Genomic DNA, 22,150 nt, shown 5'->3' with positions numbered 1-22,150 from the left:
TTGGGGCGGCGTTCGGCTTCGCTGCTTTCTGACAGAAGAAAGTCAATGTTTTTTCTTTTTTTGCTCTGTTTGCTGCAATCGATCTCTGAAGTACAATTTGTCGGGTTTCTACGGAGCAAATTGAATAAGGAACCAAATGTACAGCATTTGTACATTGTACAGCGAGGGTAAGCTAAAACTTAAGCTGCGCTCTCTCCCGTGAGAAGTGCGAGTCTCTTCCACGTGTTTGAACCTCGCGGGGCTGCATCCACATTTAGGCGCCCAAAAGTCAACATTAGCATTTCATAGGCGTATCAATTTTCATGAAGTCAATCTTGTACGAGATTTCCCAAAACTCCCCCGGAGCCCCGAGCACTATCAGGCATTTACGGACTCCAGGGGCGGGTTGCCATTTCGGAGCCTTTATGCATCACAAATTTAAAGTCATTATCCTCCATAATTAAAGTAAATATATCGAAGGCTGCTTACACTGCAGTGACACCATTAGCCAACTCCAGGGGGACGGAGGCTTCCAGCTCAGGTGCTTTCAAGTGCACACTTTCACACACACACACAAATATAAATATAGCATCTCGTTCATTGCCTCCTCGGGGCTCCCTTTAATAATTTAACCCCAAACTGTGAGCCTTCAGTGCACGCTGTACGTGGACGTGGTCTTCTTAAGACATGTAATTGCCACTACTTTTAATCACTCTGGTCTTCACATTTAATTATAGTGTTCAATCTGATGTCTGTGAAATCCTTTTTTCGGAGCAAATTTAGAGCAGAAGGTTGTTATAATATTCCTGTAAATCTCTCAGAGGAACCGAACACTGACTTTATCATTATTTCTGGTATTTTCTTTTCATCTCCTACGAGGGAGTGCAGCGATATTCTTCTCTAGTCTATCAGATGAAATGGCATCCTCTTATTTTACTTGCACAGTGGCTTGTGTTGGGGAAAGACACTTATTGGAGGCGCTCTTGGCCGAACAGACCAGAAACACTTGGACTACAGCCACCTGGGCATTTTAGCAACAAGAAAAAGGTGACTAGAGAGATATTTGAAGACTTGGACCAATCAGAGGTGACCAGAAGGGCTTTTAAGGCCGACCAACGGGGCATTTAGTACTGATCGAAATGAAGGACCGGACCAACCAAGAGGGGTATTTTAGCAACACAAGGGGCAATTAGGGTGCCCGGGCTCTGGGGCTAACCAAAGGAACAACTGGACCACGCAACCGCAGGAGGAAGACGTGACTAGAAGAGCATTTATGCTGACCAAAGGGGTATTCGGGCCCCACAAAATAGAGACATTAAAGGCACTTGGAGCCACGCGAGGGGCATTTAAGCAAGAAATAAGAGTCTAAAGTGGTATTTGGGCTGAAAATAGAGGCATAAGGGCACTTTGAGGAACCAGAAGGGCAATAAATAATAAACTAGAAGGGTATTCAGGCTGATAATATGGACATAAGGGCACTTGGAGCGACCCGGGTGCATTTAAACAAGAAATAAAAGACTTGGACCAATCAGAAGGATGGTATGGCCGGCCAGAGGTGAAACTGGGTCAACCAGTAAGAATTTTGGCAACGAAAAGGGGCATATGGGTCTTATGTAGTGGCCTATTTCAGGCCACACCGGAGCCTCAATATGTCCCGACTCCAGAAATATTTCAGGATATGGCACAGAGGGCAGACTGTGCCCCCTTGCGTGCGCCTCTGTTTCCCACTTTGAAACTGTGAGTGACTACAGAGCCCCGTCAGGATGGACATTTTTTTGCAGTGCAGTCTCAGCCACCGGAGCCACCGGAGCGCAGCGGTGCAGCAGGACTGCCGGCTGCCTGCTCGGGCAGGCAAACACTCTCATCTCCCCTCCACCACCACCACCACCCGGCTCAGCCTGGTTTATTCTCCTACCTGCAGCCTTGTAAATGCATGCATATACAGATGCTTTCTTTCCCTCCTCTTGACGGTGAGAGGGCGTATCCGCTTGCAGAAGGAGGCAGAGCAAAGTAGAGCGCGAGTGGGAGCAGTGGGAGGGCTTGTCGGTGTTTGGGTTTTCTTTTTCCTTTTTTTCTTCCGCTGGATGGAAACATATGAAGAAAAACAGTGAAGAGCCACGCCGCCCACTAAACAAGCCGGAGCGCGCACAAACAATTTTCGCAACCGCCGCCGTTTGCAGCTGCTCGCTGCCCCGTTTAAAGGCGCGGAGGAGCGGCGGAGCGCAGACAGCCGCTGACGGACCGGCCAGACACGGGAACTAACGAAAAGGTGACAGTGTTTCTCCCCTCTTGTCTTAAAATGATGATTTACTGCACGGAGTCTGGTTTGAAGGGCGTTGAGGGAAATAAGTTTATTTCCGACGGGCGGATTGGCTTTGTTTTCTTTGTGGAAGGTGGCAGCAGCATCTCCTGCTCTGCTTTGTGTCTGCACACTTTTGTGTGTGCATTGTGTTCAGTGATTTCCCGCGACACGACGTGCAGGATTGTGACCTTAATGTTGGATTATATTTTTAGCAGTCTGTGCTTTTGACAAACGCTGCTTTTTAAAAATGTGTTTTAAAGAACTTGTTTTTATGCATTTACTTCCTTTTTTTTTGTTTCACCATCTCACCTCCTTTGTGTTGTCGCCGTACCTTCATTAAAACTGCACTATTGTTATTCTCATTACTACACTGCTGGGGTCTGATAGCTTTACCTGACTTCTGCAAATCTCATTAACGTGAATTTGTTGAGGTTTGGTACGACTTTTTGGCCACTTATCAAACATCCTCCTGCAATCTCCTGCAATAAATAAATGTATTATTTTTTTTGTGCGAGTAAAATTGACTTCCAGCCACCTCTGGAGCTGAAGTGCAAGGTGACAATGAAACAGAAGTGGCTCGTGTTCTTTTTAAATGAGTTGGCGTTGATAAGCGCTCCAGCTGTGCCACCAGTGCTCTCTGCCTGATGCAGCACTTGTTGTGCATTTTCAGCAAGAAGACGGGATTTGTATTTAATGCAAACTGTACGCTGTTCACCAGTAATCCAGATTTAAAGTTTACTCTCATTCAGTGGCTGCTGCATTCCTCATTAGGTCCTCCTCTTCTTCTTCCTCGTACCTCGTAATCCCCCCCTGGTTGCCGGACTCCATCCAACATTTAGGATGCGTTCGCTCTCACTTAATTCCCTGCTGGTGTAATTGCCTGCAGGATTAATGGGTTTGTGTCAGTTTGAGTTCCTTGTTTTGCGGGCAGTAAAGCTTCACTGTTTCCTCCTTGTCTGTAAAATCAGCATCGTCATTTCTTTGTGTCTCAAGATGACGGTGAAGGTCTTGATGATTTACTGCACGCTTAACATGTCAGAATCTGTCCCCTGGAGATGAAGACTTTTTTTGGGCGGGTTGTTTGGACAAAGCAAGGAATGTGAGGATTGTGATCTTGGACAGGTGAACCAGCCAGAAGGCCATCGGGGGCAAAATTAAGCTGCTGGTCCCCAATTATCCCCCAGTTTCTCTTACTTTCTTTGCACTGTCTGCAGTCACAGGTTTGCTGCCTGGTAATTTGAAGTAGCATCGGGGTCTCCAGTCACTTGTTGGTTTAGTTTATGCAGGTGCAATGTGTAAATTTGGACGTCCTGTTTTCTCAGCCCCTACATTTGTTTTCAGGCGTTCCCCAGGGCTCGATCCTTGATCTTCCATATTTATATGTTATTTCTCGTGGTTAAATGCCTCTATTTTCATGTTCATGCTGATGATACAATTTCTTATACCAGTGGTCCCTTTTCTCATGCAGTGTTAAAATTGCTTTAGGATACTTCTTCTCAAAATGCAGCCAGGACTAAAGATGTGTGGTTTGGTGGGAAGGACACTGGATCCTTTTCCATCCTGGACTTTACGATGAGTGGAACCTTCCTAGAGGCACTTTATGGTTTATATATCAGCCTAACAAGAAATATGTCAAGATAGCACATTGTCCTAATCTGATCACCATATTGCAGTCAAAGGTTAAAACAAGTCGGTTTGCTGCCAAGAGTGTGATCGTCCATGTGACCCTATTTCCCTTGATTGATGACCTCTTTTGAAGCTTAACATAATTCATCACCGAGTTATTCAATTTGTCTCAAATGCTCAATCAAATGGCCCTCTCTGCAAACTTGACGTAATATTCACTGGTTAATGTTTATTTACAAAACTCCTCTTGGATGCTCTGCCCCCTCTGTTGATGTCTGTTATTGCAGTCTGCATCAGTAAACAAGCTCAATATGTTGTCCTCCTTAAATCCAGCACAAGGTCTGACCTGTTATTCCAGTCTGCTGCTGCTACTGATTGGAGTCTGTTACAAAAGAAACACACCCACTAAAACTGGATCATTTTTTATCTCTATCTCTGAATATTTTTAGTGCTGCTTGCAAATGTTTTACTTCTGTTTGATTAATGAGTCATTGGCCTCTATCTTCTGTTAATCTTCTTTTCCTTTAGTTTTCTTCGACCTCCCATTTCTCTGCATTACTACGAGTCGCCCGGCAGTCTCGAGTAAATACGAGTTTGCTCTTAATGGCCTGTTGGGTAAAATAAAAGTAAAGCAGAAGAAGTTTGAACTTGAGCAGCTGGTGCATCCATCTCCTGGGCACTCTGACCTGTTATTACTGTCTCTGCGATGGTCATTTTCAACCTCTTAATGTCTTTTAATAGTGTTTGTCTAACGCAATAAATGAAGAGTTATCAGCACTGGTGAGTCATTAGGAGACGATGTAGTCGCAAATGCAAACAGCTCTGCACGTTACAGGAGCAACAGGATGTCCAACGGAGTGCCAGAGACTCAGATTTAAACTCGCATTACTAACGGATGATGAAATCTCTTCCTAAACGACTGTTTATATTCTTTTGATCGAATCGGACGGTTAAAATTCCTGGTTAAAAGCCATTTCTCTAAACAGTCACATGAATTCGTTAAGTTGCTTGTTTCTTGGACAGAGTTGTGGTAGCCTGTCAACCTGCCAGATTAGAGGTTTTTTTTGACAATTAGAGGCAGTCAAAACAAATCTGATTGTGCTCCACTTTAAGTGGAACGTGATTATTATACAGCTTTTCTAGATTAAGAAGACGTCAGACCTCCAAAATCCAAATGGGAGCATTCTCACCTGAACAAAACAAAAACAATACATGCTCTACCGAACCCTCTCCCACACTTGGCCTCGCAGTAATTTAAAAGCTGCTGAGGCATTTCACAGAGACATTGCAGTCTTTGTTTCAAGCAAAATGAGAACAAAGGTCTGAAGCTGCCAAAAAAAAAGAAAAAAAGAAAGATTGTTATCTCAAGGGCTTCGCTTGGTTTAATTTGCTCAAGTTGTTGGAACAAGATAAGGAACTTTTTGGAGCACTTTTATTGTTATGTGGGGAATTTACAGTCAAAATATTATGAATATCTGTATAGAAATCTCACTTTTGAGTGTTAATTCTGAAGCCATTTGGTCATTTTGAAGATGCCCACTGACTTTACATATATCAGGAAAGGTGGCAGCACCCTCATAACCCTCAGCACAGATCAGAAGAGACATGCTATATGGTCGAAAGTATGTAGACGGGGTTTACTGATGGCCTAGAGCGGTTTTATATTAGTTTGGGCTAATTAAGGGAAGTCTTAATGCTATAACATCCAGCGTAATGCTGTTTTGGTCAGTAGAGATCTCCCAGCTTTGTGGCAACATTAACAATATTTCATGTTTGACCACGTTTGGTTGAGAAGAACTTCAGGGCCCTGAATTCAGTCCCATCCAACACCTTTGGGATGAGCTGGAGCCCAGTTTTTAAAATCTGATGGAAACACTGAAACCAGGAAAGTAGATGCTGTTATTGCAGCACATTGATGGCAATTCTTTTGGATGGAGATGTTCAGCTGTCACACATGGACACAAAGTTGTAGTGTCCACATACTTTAGGTCATCAAGTGTAAGATGATAGTGTATTAAGAGAGGTAGATAATCGATGGAAGGGTGGAAAATGGAAAATAAATGCTTTATTGTACCAGTTTTCTCGTCCCAGTTGGACAGTTATAAAATCTACCTGCTAATTTTAAATTATATTATGACTTTTCTTTTTGCACGAAAACCCAGCAGGGAACACTGAAACACCCGACTGAGGCATAATCAAAGAGATTTTAAGTCCAACACGCATTTTTTGAGGAATAGTGTCACATCTCTGTCCAATTTCCATGCAGTCCTTGGAAGAACTCCAGATTATGCAGATATACAGAATTCAGCACCAGTGTGACTAAATCTCTGGGGAAATATGTCTCCTCATATCACCTGCACTTACCAATATTTACTCGGGTTTATCTAACAGCTGCCTGCGTTGTGTGAGCAGTGAGAGGGAATGAAGGTAAACACTGTCTTTGACTTTGCAGAGGCTCGGAGCCTCAGATACATCCCCAGCTTTGAAATTGTCCTTTCGAGCTTGTCCCGGGATCTTAGGTCAGACGTCTTTCTTTTCCACTTTATCCTACTTTGGCTGGACGAGAGGTATTTGAAATCTGATTTTGTGAAGTTGGCATGAGAAAAGGTTGCAGATTCATTCTGTGTCAAATAAAATCAAGCAGCTTGTTTTTTTTAGTTTCTGGTAGGTCAACGTTTTGTCACCGTGATGTCCTTGTTTGTCCATTTTTCCTCATTTTTCCTGCAGGTACGACTCAGTGATGTAGCTAAATGATTTTGGGGTTTGGGAAATATGTTTTCATTTTTTTTTGGCACAAATTCACAAATTAATATTGCTAGTTTGGCAGGTATTTATTCCTAAACCCAAAGTATCATCAAATCCATGTGATGAAAAAGAATAATAAGACAATTTAAGAACCTAAAATATTTTGAATGTTTGGCACTTTGTTTGAGAAACGTCCTCAAATTTCACTTTCTCTCAATCGCTGAAGGTCCGATGTTATTTATAATGCTTTTTATATGTGTGGTTATGATTATGTATTTTTTCCCCTATTGGTTACAGTAAGCAAATCAAACATCTCGACCAAATTTCACGCCAATCTATATAATAATTGTTGACATATTTCAGTCTGGACCAAAGTGGTGGATGACCATCTTATACAGTTATGGTTTGCAGGTAGATGCTCCAATTAGAGCATTAATTCATTTTAATAACCAGTTTAAATACAAATGTGAAGAATCTGGTGAGGATAGACCCATGAAAGCAGAATGTGTACATTATTTAGTCCCTTTCATGGCTTCACCTCTAATAACCTGATAGATTTAGATGAGTTAAAAGGCTCATAAATGGTTTCCAAACTGCACATTTCAGCTAACTGTGCCAGTTGAATAAGAGAAGAAGGTCATTAACTAGATCAGTGGTTTCATGTTGGTATCAAGTTGAGCACGTCGAGCCGATGTTGACGCAGGATTTAGAAACCCACCAGATAGTTTCGCCCTCCACTCGTTTCGGTAACCTTTCAGGGGATCTTCAGTCCGTCTGTTCGTGCCCTCCATACATCACTTCCCACTTTATTCTCTTTTTCATTTCCCAAAAATGCACCTCCGTTCGCCTCCTTCATTAATTTCTGCTCTCCCGGGACGTCGGCAGGTCCGCTTCCACCTTTCCCTCGGCTTCATTTGCATCTCGGCTCCACACGGCTGCTCAAGTGTTTTCTGGGAGTCAGGTGGCTAATTGGTTCCCATCTGTTGGGAGAGAACGGCCTTTTGGGTAATTTGTGTCGGGAGCTTTACCATATTGATTTAGTTTTTTTCTCCTCCGTCCCAGAGTTCAGCTTCGTATCTTTTTGTTTTCTTTTAAAAATGTTGCAGCATTTCAGAATTTTTGAAATGTTTTCTTCGATGGCTTCGACTTCTGCTTTCTGTGTTTTTAGTTTTTATTCTGTTCGTTCATCAGCGGTGAAGGAGTCTTCACAGGGAAGACGGAAACGAAATGTTGTAATCTGTTCTCCTGAATGAATAATTTTGCAGCTGCTTTAATGCTCATCGCCGTCTTCCACGACACGTTTTCACTGCTGTTTCGATCCTGCGGGGAACAAGACGGTTAACGTGCTCTTTCCGCTGTGTTAATAATTTCACAACCCGTATTTGCAGCACGGAGGTTTCTCTCTGTGTGCAGATACGGTCGAGAAGGGAGGAAGTGGTTGGGTCGCGCAAACCAAAACAGGAAGTGACAGAAAAACACTGAGACGCTTGTTCAGACAGACACGAAAACCATAAAAAGGACAGTTTGTTTTTTCGTCGGTTCTACCTGCAGTTAAGCAAATAGATAATTTCCCACAGCAGCCCGTGAGACTGCTGGCTTTCATCCAGACGGCAATTCACTGCAGCGTTTTAACATTCAGCACCAACAGAACAGCCTGTGTTCGGCCTCGGGGGGGCTGCGATGAACCAAATCCAGCTTGTTGATCATATCTAGTGTTTTGCATGTTTTAGTTTTAATGCACAGTTCTTCAGTAGACGTGTGAGCTCATTTGCTGCCGCTCGCATCAGCCTGATATCTGCTGGAGACTCTCTGGCTAATGCTAACGGCTACGCTGCTGTTCCACTGCAGAGATGTTTTCGTGCACATTTACAACTCCACTTCCACAATGTGCACTATAAACAAAGTGTATATAGATAAACTCTAACGTACGATGTTTTTGCCCAAGACTTGATCCGTATCTCCGTAAATCTGTTATATCTATATCATCTCTCAAAAATATTACCCAAAAGTTTCAACCAAGTGATAGTCAGATGAGGTAATTAAGCCCATGAGCAGCATTCAGAGCACAAAGTACATTTTACAACAGATTTGAACATGAATATCTGCTAAAAAACGAAAAACACTTCAGACTTCATCCTCCACATTAATCTCATTTTATGAAACACTATTATATCACTGTATGTTTCACCTCAAGCTGTCCATCACTCTGCATCTGTGTATTTTTATTCATCGTGAGCATCACTCGGAGAGAGCTGCTGGTGATGAATCAATTTCAAGCCCTTTCATTTTTTTTTAGATTTGTTTTTTGAGAGCTTCCCAACAACTGATGGAGGAGCGCCGGCGTTGACCTTCTGAAACCAGAGAAGGTCTCCGTATCTGCCAGGTATGAAGAAAACAAACAAAAAAAGAAAAAGCAAACAGCCGAAGGAGAGTGTGAACGGGCAGATGGAGAAGTATTGCTTTGGTAAATTAAATTTAGCTATAAAAGGAAAAGAGAAGAGGAAGAGATGAGGTTAAAAGTGGCAACAGGAGGGAGGAAGATGACAGAAGTAAGTCGCCCTGTCGGATCTCCTCAAATTGAGACGAGAATTGCACACATCAGCATATTTAATGCAGTTATCGCCTTCAGTTGGGAGATATCGGGGGTGTGATTGTGTGCAGCAGGCCCGTGAGCTGATACTGCCGTGTTTCTCGCTGCTGCCGCCCGACACTCCATTTGTTCAGCCGCTCTAATCTAAAATGACTTGCGTGCGTACGACTCCTCCATCTATCCTTAATGACGCTGTTTAATGCTCTTTTTTGGGGGGCGGCGGGGGGGGGGGGGGGTTGTGGGGAACCGTTCGGCCCGGGATTCCTGAAAAGGATCCAATTTGAATCCATCAGCGTCTCCGCCGGTGTTAGATGCCGTTACTTTCCACGGATTGTGAAACGGTGACGGACGGTGAGTCACGTGTTGTTGGGAAAAAAAAAAAAAAAAAAAAAGTACCTTTTACCTTCACGATCCATGAAATGGATGAAGAGGAGGACCTGGTTTCACTGTGAACACGACGCTGTGCAGAACATCGGGTTCTGCAGTTCACATGTTTAATACATGTGTGTTTGTTTGTTTGTTTGTTTGGGTGTAAGAAAGATGAATGTTACCTGCGGGGCGTGTTATTGGCACCGTGACCGATGTTAATGAGGTGATAATCAATGTATAATTCAGTTTTTCGAGGCCTCTTCGTCGTGATAATTGTCGTTATTAGCTCGAAGAGGGAGCTCTAATTGGACGACGACGTGGTGCACGATTCCTCAAACGATCCGGATATGATTGACGAGCGGGAGCGTTAACGGTCGATTTACGTTGGCACGACGACGCTGCGATCGACGCGTCCGAGGCGGGAACGCGGAGGCTGATGGATGTCGAGGCGTCTCAGATGGATGAGCTCGTGACACGTGGTCGTGTTGCTGTGAAGGTCCGCTGCACCCCCCCCCCCTCCCTGCCACAGTGAGTGATGTACCTGCAGCCCCCCCTCCCCCCTCCTCCCCAGGAGTCATTCACACGGTAACACAGGTGATGTCAACTCTCCACCTCTTGAGTTTCCCCACCGACGGCCGTCAGCGTTCAGATTAAAGCTCGACGAATCCTAAAGCGTCCGAACGCTCCGGTCGCGTGCTCGGCAGCAGCTCAGACACCTGACCCACTTTTTCTTTTATTTCAACGTCTGGGGCCGTCTGCCTCGACGCCTCGACGCCTCGACGCCTCACGCACACGCCTTCATTATTCATCGCGGCGACGGGACGCGATCTGCGGCAGACGCTCTTCATGAAAGCATCATGAGCAGGAAAAACAAAAAGGAAGTGGCATACGGAGACTTAACGACTTCAGAGGCTCTGAAAGATTCATCTCACCGATGTTAATATTATTATTTATTTTGTTTTATTTTGGCCGGGCAGGTACGCAGACATCTCTCTTCCCTCTCCGCTTCAGGCGTCTAATTTTACTTTCAGATTGAATTTTAAAAGCTATTCCAGCTTGTAAAAAAGTGGCTCGCGGTGGTGGCAGTCAGACCGGCCGCGTTTTATTTATTTATTTTGTTCTGTATTTTATTCTGCGTCAGGTTCTGGCAGGCTGGGACCCGGGAGGAGAGTTGTTAATGTGGTCGTTATCCCGGGAGGGGAAGGTCTATGTTAAAATATTGTGTGTTTTTTTTGTTTTGTTCAGGGTGACCTCCCCTTTTGAACCTGGCGGAGCTTGTTTTGAAGGACGTTCTGTTGGAAAAGGGCTGCATGCTGTGTTGTGTCTGTAGGGTAGAGGAGTCACAACACGCCTGCTGGGACTCAGATTGTTTTCTTTTTTTCCTTTCGTCTGTTACACAAGGACACGAGCACAAAAAAAAACAAGGATGGGACTCGATGGCAACGAGCTGCAATGAGGAAAGAAGAGAAGACGAGTGCTCAAAGGGGAAGTTGAGAAGAAGGGCAGATTAAAGTTGGCAACACCATGAAGTCTGTCAGTCCACCTCTTCGGTCGCGAGTTAAGTAACTTTTAGATGCATTGAAATGTGGCGTTCGTGGTTCCCTGAGGACGAACCCTGATGACGTAATCCAGGGGTCCTCCATTTTGTTATAGTTCACATCAAAGATGCTTCATCAGCTGCCTTGGTGGAGCTCAGCTATGTGAGTAAATGTTACAGAGAGCTCCATTAGAAGCTCGGGGACGCTTTCATTTGGTCGAAGTAGCAATCGGAGGAAAAAAAAAAAAAGGTTGGAGACTCCTGACTGAAGGAAACCTGAAGGGTTGGAGATGAACGTTGGCCTTTGTGAGTTTTTAACGGCACTGACTTTAAAAAACAACAACAACAACAACAAAACAGCCAGATTTCTGGTCTTGCGACATCTCTGATTGTGAAGTTTTTATCCCTCCATAATCTGACTTGTGGCAGGTTATATCTCACTTATCCTCCTTCATCTTTTTCGTCCACCACCTCACATTTTACACCCTAATAAAGACGTAGTGTCTTTGGATATTTATTTCCGCTCAGCGCTGCCAGTGAAGCCCGTCCTCGTAGCCAGATTTATACTCCGTTCATTGTTGGACATAAAACAAGTGATGGGTGGCGGCGATGGAGGTGGAAAGGCTGTCGAGACGAATCATTTTTGTATTTTTTTGTATTGTTTTATATCCAGAAAGGGTACAGTACTGAGGCGGGTTTAGTTGAAAATCGAAGCCACGTGTGTGATTTGCCTTCGATGCAGATAGACTAAGTCTGTCACGTACATCTCCGGAGAAAGCTGTTTTCTATGCGATCCAAACCTAAAGACGACAAAAAGGGAATATCTCTTGGGAATTTCACAGATGTTCCTCTGAAGATAAAGCAGTACAAAATAAAATCGTCCTTACACGGTCCTGGCCAGCAGGGAATCGTCAGCAGCAGCAGCAGCAGCAGCAGCAGCAGCAGCATCCCATTCACTGTACTTCATCCAGCAGAAATCCTCCGCCGGGCCTCTAATGTGTCTTTACTGCTGCGGGGAAACGCTTCACTGACTTCACCCCATTTATTTATTTATTTTTTTGCTCTACCTGTTTTTAAGTCTGAATCGGCACACGAACAGAATGAGGAACCGAGCCGGGCCGCTCTCGGTGGCTGCGGACCTCCGTGGCGGCCGGCGAGGCTTCGCCCGGCACCTTGCCGGCGGGAAGGTTGACGGTCGCATGTGGCGCTGCACGAACCGCCTCCCCTTTCCACGCACACACTTTCACCACACACACAAAGACACAAGGTGAAATTAGTGCCGCTGTGGAATCGCAGTTAGGATTTCATTTTTCTTTTTCTCATTTCTTTTGTGAACATTTACATCTGCGGATATGTCGACGTTTTCCAGGGTTTTATCAATAAAAAATAAAAAAACAGGATTGTTGGCTCACTCGTCTTCATGTGACCTGAATTATGAAACCCCAGTCATGTGACAACAGGTGGTCAAATGAAAGCATGAGCTTGATGAAGACCATGAGTTGTGGTCAAAAGCGCTGTAATGCTTTTCTTTTTTTAATCCATTTCTCTTTTTTTTTTGGATATCTTGGAAATGACTGAATAATAATAATAATAATAATAATAACAATAATAATAATAATATGAATGTCAACTTGTCGTATTTTTCAGTTTCTTTCAAATCCAATTTAATTAATTTAAACCGCTGGGAAAATCAAATTAAAAACAAACCATTAATTATGTGTGTATGTTGGTGTTGTTCTAACAATGACCTGATATTTATTTGAGGTTAGTGACTAATAAACAGCTTCATTAAAGGCTCGTTAATGAATTTTCCAGAATTTCTCTGAAGGTCACGTCGGTGATTAGCGGCCGAGTGTTGCTGTGGTTTCCAAAAACGTGATGACGGGATCACCGTGGTATTAACAAGCAGCATCACAAGGTCCAGGTGACGATAGTCGACCAGATAAAATGATGGAAGACTTTACGAATACCAGAAGATTTGAGCTTGAATCGTTTGCAGAAAGAAAAACGTCTTATCTGATGAATTTACTTTGTCAGGACTTCTTTGTGCAGTTTTTACTCCATTTAACCTTCGTTGTTTGTTGTATGAAAGAAGATGTCAGGTTTTTGTCTTTTCATAACTTGCCATGTCACCATGTTTGGTGAGCTGTAATAAATCCCCTTTTTTTTTTTTTTTTAATTTTTTTTTTTATAACAAACAAATTGAACACCGTTTGAAGCGCACTTCAAATCGAGAATCAAAACCCCGAGCGGCTCTTCAGCAGCTTTTAAGAGACAAAAAAACCAAACCTTCTACGAAGCATTTCATTTTTTAAAAGCCCCCCGTCGTTGCTCGGTGTGCCGAATCGTGAAAGCCGGCGTGTCGGACGCATCAGGTGTTCCTCCTCTTCTTCCGCTCCAGAACTTCGTTTGTCTTCGCCTTAATGGGGACGGACGATTGTTTTCCTCCTTGTGAGCATGTTTCCACACAATTTGAAATAATTGGATTGTAAATTGATCCTACTTTAGAGCCCAAACCCTGGAAACCGGAGCTTTGGCCGCGTACAACGGTTTAATCTGAATACTAAATGTTATTAAAAGCCTCGCCTGCTTCGCTCTGTGTAGGACAGTGTGTACCTGGTAATGAGAAAAAAGCCCCGAGGGCCTATTGCATTCATTGTGCACCAGCGTGGTCTAATTCAGTAATTAATTGCCTTAGTGCCTGGATGGCGCTGTAACGGTTTTGAAGATAAACAACACGACTTTCCTTCATGTCGTCTTCCTGTCCGGAGCGGGGAAGCGGGAGGACGTGGAGTCGGACCGCAATGTTTTCATAATGAGCAGATACGACCTTCGGCTGCGTTCCTTCATTAATTGTGGAATAATTTGTTGCTTGAAGAAAACTTTGTTGAGTAATCAATCATTTGCAATAATTTTGTCCTGCAAAAAACGTAAACATATCAAGTTGTCACTTGAGAACATTGTCGGCCACTTTTTTTTTTTTTCTTGTGGATGTTTTTCACGTATATTTTTTCTTCATCCTATTTCATTTTTGAAAACTGCATCGGCCCGCTGATTGGTGCATTTTAGAGCTATTTGTGTATCTCTGCACGAGATGAAGTGATTTCCTGTAATCGTTGTGTTGTAGGAGCTCGTCTGTCTTGTATTAAGTTCAGGAGGAGAAGCTCCAATCTTCTGAGAAGTTTTTGATCGTACACAACCGACAAATCACGACTTCTTTTCTTTTTTTTGACACTTTTGGGATTCACAGATTTGGAACTTCCTCCACTGAAGACGTATTTTCATTATTAGTCTGATGATCATTTAATTTTAAATCTTTTTTAATTTTTTTTTTATAAAAGCTGGAGATATCTCATTGTTCTCCGCCGGTGGAAGAATTATTATTATTATTTTTTTAACGCCATCCATCTGAAAACCTCCTCAGCCATCGTTGCGTCTCCATCCTCCTCGTCTCTGCTTACACGGCCGAGACAGACGCTCCTCACAATGTAGATGACGGGGAAAAAAAGAGAAGGAGACGAGGCGGCGGGGGATGAACGAGGAGGAAGAGTCGGAGGGAGCGATGGAAGGAGAAGTGAAAAGGCCAATGGAGGGAGGATAAGCCACGTCTCCGCTGTCCTGACATTTCTCTCCGTCTCCCCTGGGAACGAGTACCCCGATATAAACGCTCCAAACTGATGATGGAGGAGGAGGAGGAGGAGGAGGAGAGGAGGAGGAAGCTTGTTTGATGTGCATTAGTTATTACGGAGTCGGCGTATAATGTGGTTTCAGGTTGATGTAATTAAAGAGTTCGGGCCTCAGCAGTTTTCTCCGGACTAATTTGTTTAGGAGGCGCTGATTCCCCCCGCCGGCCGCCGACGGCACCGCGGTGACTCTGCTGCAGCTGTTGCTGGTGGTCATGGCAACAGGAGGGCCCACAGGTGTCCGTGTTGACATCTCTGTCGAGCTAGCTGCTCCCTCGGGCGGACGCATTCATATTCAGCGCTTCGCACCGGGCGACGGCAGGAAAAAGACGCTCACCTGCCGAATATCTCGGAAGGAGACGTCCGGAGAGATCGAAGCTCCGCTTACATCCGGCGTTAACGCGTCATCGGTGTCCGGATCAGGATCCACTCATGGTAAATTACCGCTCGGTGATGGAGGACGGTGCTTAAGCCTGGAGGTGATTACTTTATCTCAGCGTAAAGACTAAAAGCCCCTCGGTGTTAAAACCACGACTTCGTCTTTTCTTTTTTTAACCTTTCTGCTCATTTCCAGATGAAGTGAACAAGACCGAATATGATGATTAACGAACTCTGAGCTGCCTCGGTGAAGACTAGTTGGGTAGAGCGAGACAGGAGCCGTATTTCCTACGTCTCTAGCCGTCTTTTAATGCAGCGCTGATGGCCAAAACTACACGAGGACATTTTTTTTTTATATCCAAAAGGGTCAAAGGTCAACATCACGTGTGGTCAGACACAGAATCGGCGACACGAATCTTTGGGCGTCCTCCTGAAACTGTGAAAATGTTCATGAAACATCCACCTTTTAGAAATACCGTTGCCTTTTTGCAGCTGCATCCGTATTTGAAGCATCGTCTGTTGTCATGGCAACAACTTTGCGTTCTGAACTTCCTCGCGTTTTCTCAAGTTGCAGCGTGGTTGACCTCTCCGGGCCACCGTAGAAGAAGAAAAGGTGACGAATACAAAGTCCAGCACGTCGCATTCAGACTCCGTCTCAGTTTTGAGATTCAGACCCGATGATCCCAGATGTAAATACACAAAGCTGCATGTTGATTTATTTACTGATGTAACAAACGGACTAATTTCCGTTTTTAAACCTGTTGTTTTCTATTTCAGCCCGAATCCTAAAATGAGGCCGTATTCAGGAGTGTTTTCATTCATTCATTAACTACTACAGGGTGGATTCCCTCCAAATGAAAGTCTGGCTCGAGCTCCAAACACATCCGTCTTTGCCGGAGAGGGACGAGTCTGAATCGGAGCGTGTGTGTGTGTGTGTGTGTGTGTGTGTGTGTGTGTGTGTGTGTGTGTGTGTGTGTGTGTGTGTGTGTATGTGGTTTTCCTCTTTGGTTTAAAGCCCTGCGGTTTGGCCGGGACAGCTGATACGAGCGTGCTGCTCGTTCTTGATGTCACCTTGCAGGATTTTGTGCGTATTGATGTTTCTTAAAAGTTTACCTCTCGCAGGAGTCCTGAGCTGCCGGCGGGGGAAGTTCAAAAAAATGCAGCGCTTTGAACAAAATTAATAAAAATGACCTCAGTTTCTGCTTCAAAACCTCATTAAAACTTCGCAATTTCCTGATTCTTACCAGGCAGTTTGGTTATTCGGAGAAAAAAAGAAGCATATTTCAAAGGTGCTGCCGTTACTTCTCTCATAATTTAACCATTTTGCAGCATTAAGTCCGTCGGCTCGGCTCGGCTTTGGGGAACGGCTTTCTCTGCGAGGGGTTTGATAAAAAGGAAACCTTTATCTGCATCCAGAGGCCTTCCCCTCAGCGGGTTGACGACTGATCCTGCAGCGCTGCTTCCTCCCAGAAACCCCGGCGATAATCTGTCCGCTCCACAGGTGGCCTGAACGCTCAAACAAAAACACCTCCTCGCTTTTCCTCTGGAAAATAAATATTTTTAAGCTTTGTTGCCACGAAAAAATAAATCCCAGGTGGGAACGAGTGGATAACCGTGGAGTGAAATCTGTAAGTGGTATTGATGAGTTTTCCTGATTTCTGGCACCGAGCCGCCTCGAGTGTGTTGCTGTGTTGGAAATCCCAAAGACAGGATTTTACAAGATTGCATCGAAGGATGTCCACAACTTCGGCCTCAAAGTGAGTGGCAGCGTCTCCTGTGGGTGTGTTCGCTTAAAGCCGGAGCGAGAAGGCTTTTCATGTGTCAGTTATGTCGATTAGATCGAACTAAATCCCGAACCGGAGGTTCCAGCTGTCACCGACGGAGGTGGATTTACTGGTTTTAGAGAGTTTACGCTTCATCCAGAGAAACTTGCAACACAAATATTAAATGTCATCCTTTTCTTGTCTTCAAGCACCGACATGTCGTATCTGTCTGAAACGTTTCCAGTTGTTTGGCCTGATCTTCATCAGCCCCGCAGACGTCGTAGGAATTAGAGATGTACGAATTTCCTTCTTTTTTTTTTCCAAACTTCTGCTGACTCGGCTTTATTCAGTAATGGAGGTTTGGTGTCGGCCTCCCGGCACGCTGACCGCTCATTTCAAACCGCGTTGTAGACCGAATAAAAAGAACAATGTTTTGAATTAGAAGTTTTAAGATGCTGGAACCGGAAAATGCACAAAGAGTTTTCAGTTATTCAAATTGGGTATTTAAAGTCCGACGCTTCCATGAACACAAATTCTTTAATTTTTGTTTATAGATTTTAAGTTATAAGTGTCTTCTGTGATCTTTACAGAATATAGAAGTTATTTCAATAGTTATTGCTCTTTTGCTGATATTCTGTGTAAAATATATCTGCCTACATATATATTTCTATATATAATTTGTGATGCATCTCTTAGATTTGACTAATTTCTCCTTCTACTCTAATTTGAGTCTCAGTCTGATTTTCTTTTATGTCTGGTTTTCCTCCTGAAAATGAGTAACTGATGATATTCATGAGCCTCTGCGCTGCACTGTGTTTAACACCATGTTAATGCTGCCGTGATGATCATCCTTCAGGAAAATACGCTCCATATTCATGACTCCAGGGATCCTCGTTCCTCTTTCAGAAGTTGGTGTGGCGACACCTCTGTCTTCTCTTCAAGCTCTCGTCTCCCTCCTTTTGTGTCGTATCTCAGTCGAGCCGCTCGTCTTCGTCTTCGTCGTCGTCTTCGTGTCGGCTCGTCTTTCGGCCCGTTGATTGAAACGCCGTCCGGACCGACTCCGCTCGGCTGATTTATGACCTCCGTAGCGGCGACGCTCCCGCCGCGAAACCCTCTCTCCCATCTGCTTCCATCTTTTATCCCGCTCGGCGTATCTGCTGCATTTCATTCGACATTGACCCTGTAAAACAGTTTTTTTTCCGTTGCTGGAGGCTGCTCAGCTCTCTCTCTCTCTTTGCTGACTTTGCGTTGTTGCTCTGCATCGACTGCGTCTTTTGTGCGCTCGTCTGTTCCCCCGCAGCCGTTTCCATGGGATGTCGCTGCCATCGATTGACTCGACGGGCCTCGTCAGAGCTTGTTATCCTGTCGATGTTCCCCACCAACTGGTCCAGTCATTAACATTTAGGTTGTGTGTTTGAAAAAAGGCCCGAGCAGGTGTTGGTGGAGCTCATTTCGCTCGCCCACACCTGTGCTGCTGTCGGGGAAACGCAGCGCGGCGTTGAAGTGTGATGGAAAGATGCAGCGAAGCCGTAAACACCGTCAAGTCTGTGTTGTCTCCCGGGCAGCTGTTGGAGATTACGGACCCGTCGCTAACGGGCTGTAATTAATGGTTAATGAATCTTTTACTGAGGATTTATAGCTCAGTTATTAACGTTTGGGTTGCCAGGTTGTGGAAAATCCTCCTTCATCCAACTTTCTAGTGGATTTCTTGACTTCTAATCATTTAACAACTTCTACTGAGACTTTAACTGGCTGTAAAACTTAAACTAGTAAAACATGTAGAACGTAAAACACAGAAATAGTGAAACGTTGGTTTTGTAATATAGAATTTGCTCCTTTTGAATGACATATTTAATAGTTATAAATGTTGGGAAACCATTAATAAAGTACTGAAGGTTTCACACTTTCTAATAGAGGTTTTTAAAGGATTTTAGTTTTCTTGATTTGTAACAAACTCTTGGCAAAAGTTATAAATGCTAATAAATCAGGAATAAAGGGCCTTCAGCTTTCAATGTTAATAAGAAGTTAATGTGCTGATTAAAAAAAGCTGCAAACACAGATAACGTTTAGCGATCTGGCAACCCAAACGTTCTTCTTATTAATGGCATTGAACTGACCTCCGCAGCATTAGTAAATGGTGTATTTACACATTAAATAAATCCATTAAAAACAGCCAATAAAGCCTTATCAGTATTTAAAGCAAGATAGCAAGTATAAATATAAATAACCCGACAACTGCCCTCTATTCTAGACTGTGACCGGGGGCGTTCTTTCGATCATTTTTAAACATCCACAGCGGATAAATATCGATGTGACGTCGCCCGCAGGCGTCTCTGAGAAGACTTTTCGAAGCTCGGGCACAAACTCGGTGAGGAAGTGGCCTCCTCAAGTCTCAATATCCTCCCGATGGAGCGGTCCGTGTGAAAACTAAACCCGTCACTTTACCGTGTGAATATTCTGTTGACCTTTTGTGTTGTCGACCTCCAGGAGGTCCAACGACCTCTAAAAGCCCACCAGCTCTTCTCCACCTGCTTCACAGCTCATCTGGCAGCGACGACGTCTTCTGCCTCCGTACTCTCTGGCAACTTTACGCTTTTCTCGGCCAAAAATGTAAATGTTAAAAGCTGATTGAAATTTGAAAAACTTTGTCAAGTTTGACCGCCGACCCACGAAAAAAAACAAATCGAATCCCTGCAGAGAATATCCAGGAGGGATTAGAGGATGGCGATGATGTCTGCTTAGTCCGTAATGAGCGGTAATGAATTACTGCCACAGAGTGTGTGTGTGGGGGGGGGGGGGGGAGTCTCTGCATAATACCTGCACATCTCCCAAACAACTCTGCAGGCTGAAGGACGGCGTGTCCTGTTTTCTTTTTTCCCTCCTTGCCGCTCAGATGTTTCTTTAATGATCGCTACGTGTTGTTGACCTCGGAGGATCTCGCTGTCAGCTGCAGGTCTGAGGGCTCTTTTGTGCAAACCGATTGTTTCCTCGGGCTTTTCCATCAGGAAGCCGAGTCGGGAGTATCGTGAGGGCCGAAAACCAATTTCATTAGCGGTGCCTTGAAAGGAGTGAGCGCAGGTAGCCTCTCGCATGTTCGGCCTCGGGAGACGCCGCTGAAGGTCAGCCGTGTCAGCTGTGTGTGTTCAGAGTCTGTGGGTTGTATGTTTGACATTTGTCTGTTGTTGAAGCTTTGCTGCAGGGACTCTTCTAATGTGTGTGTGTGTGTGTGTGTGTGTGTGTGTGTGTGTGTGTGTGTGTGTGTGTGTGTGTGTGTGTGTGTGTGTGAGAGAGAGAGAGAAGTGAGATCACAGGTTGATGGCGTCTGTATGATGTCCGGCAGGTCGAAGGGCGTCACTCGACTCATGGAGACGGTTGGACGAGTCTCCCGGCTTCTTCTCTTATTTGGTTCTTTTGCCTTTTTATTTATTTTTTATTTATTTTCTCCACCCTCCACCTCCCACTGCTCTGTTCACTCACCACACTGCAGAGGATCTAAACCTGCTGGGGGGGATGTGGGAGATGGAGGGGGGGCAAAAAAAAGATCACACCAACCAGAAACCAAACACTCCTCTGGAGCTGAAATACCTCATTAAGTTAATTGGCAAAGATTTTGGTAATTGATGAATCATTGAAGTCATTTTGGAAGCAAAACATTCACCAATTCCCAAAATAAAAACAACTATTAAATGTTATAAGTTATGAGTGGCATCGTCATTATTTTCTGACATTTTAAAGTCATTTGTTAAAATAAACAACTGTCAGACATATTAATAATCAGTTGGTTGTCCCCTCACAGTTCTTCTTTTTATGGAAAACACGACGTCGCCTGAGGTTTTAATTTGTGTTAATTACTAAAAAAACAACCAAGACCCCGAAGCTGAAACGATAAAACATTTAGTTTATTAATGGATTGAGTCATTTCACTGAATATTATTTGGCAACAGTTTTGCTAATTGACTAATCAATGAAGCCAATTTCCTTTTCAGAAATGTCCAAAAGTCAACGGTTCAGTTTTTTTAAACATGAAAACTTCATATTTTCACCTTGTTTTTTGATAGTAAATCCAATATTGATCCTGGAACGAAGGCCATGTTTGATATTTCTTGGTATTTTTGACAGTGAACAGTCAATCTTGTGTTCCAGTAAACAACTGGATGTCAGACGTGCTGATAATGAAAAGAATTCATTCGTACTTCTGTGATGGAATAATATGAACCCGCGTGAGGGTTTCTGTATTATAATTATTAGAAAAACAACCAACCAATACTACAATTATTAGCTGGCAACAGTTTTTCAAACTGATTAAAAGTTTAAGTAAATTTGTTTTAGGCAAAATTACCAAAAATGCCTCTCAAGTAGCATCTATTTTCAGTGATTCATATGATTTCTGCATTATTAAATGAATGTTTATAATCATACGCAACCAGCACCCAAAGATTAAATACAATTATATGAAAAGCAGCAAACTCTCAGATGTGAGACTCTGAAACCAGCCGACGTTTCCCATTTGTCCTCGATAAATAATGATTGATCCGTTATCAGAAGAGTCTTTTCATATCTGCTGGTTAATTGTTGTGTTTGAGCTCTGGGTTACTTTTTAAGTGCGTATAAACAACTCATTAGAACAACTTCAGATACTCGGAGCTGCCTGAGAGGCCGACATGTTCGTGCTTCTCTGTCGGGGAGTTATTATTATTATTATTATTATTATTTAATCTTCTGTCAGCTCAGGCTGCCGCAACATTTGTGCAAATTAATTGACACTGAAAATAACAGTTAGTCGCAGCTCCTCAAATGTGAGGATTTGCTAACTTTCTCTGTTTTGTATCATTATAAATGTAATCTGGATTATTGACCATTTTTGCTCCCAATAAAGACCACCAGCGTGCCAACCGGCGAATCGGGCAAAAAACAAACAAAATCAAAGTCTATTTACTTGGCAACGTCTTGACGTTTTACTGGAGGATGATTGGAGGAGAAACTATAGAACAGCTGTCCTTTAAACTGGGAATTAAGCACCGAGAATTCTCTGTAAAAGCTGATTCACAGTCCCCATACGTCACATCGTATTTTAGAACCCGCCTCGTGTTTGTACTCGTTGAGGCTTTGAGGCTTTGAGGCCGTGTTTGTTGACGTGTGCAGAAACCAGGAGCATATGGTGAGAATAATCATCGCACC

General features: G+C 43.7%; 1 protein-coding gene across 1 annotated transcript in view; it reads left to right on the top strand.

Moving 5' to 3' along the window:
- Positions 1–1,853: 1,853 nt before the first annotated feature.
- Positions 1,854–22,150, top strand: part of rnf152 (ring finger protein 152) — a 36,932-nt gene continuing 16,635 nt past the window's right edge. Inside the window, exon 1 of the mRNA XM_069706804.1 lies at positions 1,854–2,248. The gene's annotated coding sequence lies outside the window, so the exon portion shown is untranslated. The remainder of the gene's footprint in view (positions 2,249–22,150) is intronic.

Source organism: Brachyistius frenatus, unplaced genomic scaffold (genome assembly GCF_029030835.1).
Source record: "Brachyistius frenatus isolate BFR_SWC_R1_liver_20210118 unplaced genomic scaffold, ASM2903083v1 Contig_65, whole genome shotgun sequence".
NCBI lineage: Eukaryota > Metazoa > Chordata > Actinopteri > Embiotocidae > Brachyistius > Brachyistius frenatus.
This window is presented reverse-complemented; position numbering and strand designations above follow the sequence as displayed.